Raw genomic sequence first — 740 nt, 5'->3', positions numbered from 1 at the left:
TAAAAAAATAAATAAATAAATAAATAAAATAAAAATAAATAAAAAATAAAGGAGCTATGATCTTTATTATAAACATGACTGGATTTTGAGTCATTACAGAAACATCTCTCTGGGTATGAATATTAGACATTTTTTCTATTGCTATGATGAAACTCTATGGCCAGGGCAACTTACAGAATAGTTTGTCTGGACTTGCCATTCCAGAGGGGTTGGGTTCTATAGTAGAAGAAAGCAGGCACGGGGGTGGGAGGCTCACATCTTTACAAACACGAAACAGAGAAGTCGGTTTGCAGAGGTGGGTCTTTAGATTCTCAACGACTTCCTTCAGCGACACTGTTCTCCCCAAAGGGCACAGATTCGAATCCTCTCTAAACAGCTACCAACTAGGGCCTGGGTACTCAGTTGCCAGAGACTTTAATGGAGGACATGTCATTTGAACCACCAGAGTGTATCTGTGCATCAGCGCGCCAAGGGCACAAAAGTCAAATGAATACCAATATTCACCCCTCCTTGCTTCCTGACTGTGGCTGCAGTGTGACCCACTAATGTTTAAGATCCTGTTTCTGTAACTCTGTCCCCTCTCCGCACATTGCACTGTACACTGTACTCTCAAACATAAACCCAAATAAACGTCCCCTTCATGACGTTGCTTTTGGCAGGTGTTCGATCATAGCAATAAGGAAAATGATGAACACAGCCAGTGAGTCAAGATGCAAGACCACTTGGTATTCACCTGCTTG

Source organism: Mus pahari, chromosome 7 (genome assembly GCF_900095145.1).
Source record: "Mus pahari chromosome 7, PAHARI_EIJ_v1.1, whole genome shotgun sequence".
Lineage (NCBI taxonomy): Eukaryota > Metazoa > Chordata > Mammalia > Rodentia > Muridae > Mus > Mus pahari.
The sequence above is the reverse complement of the archived record's forward strand: the minus strand, read 5'-3'. Positions refer to the sequence as shown.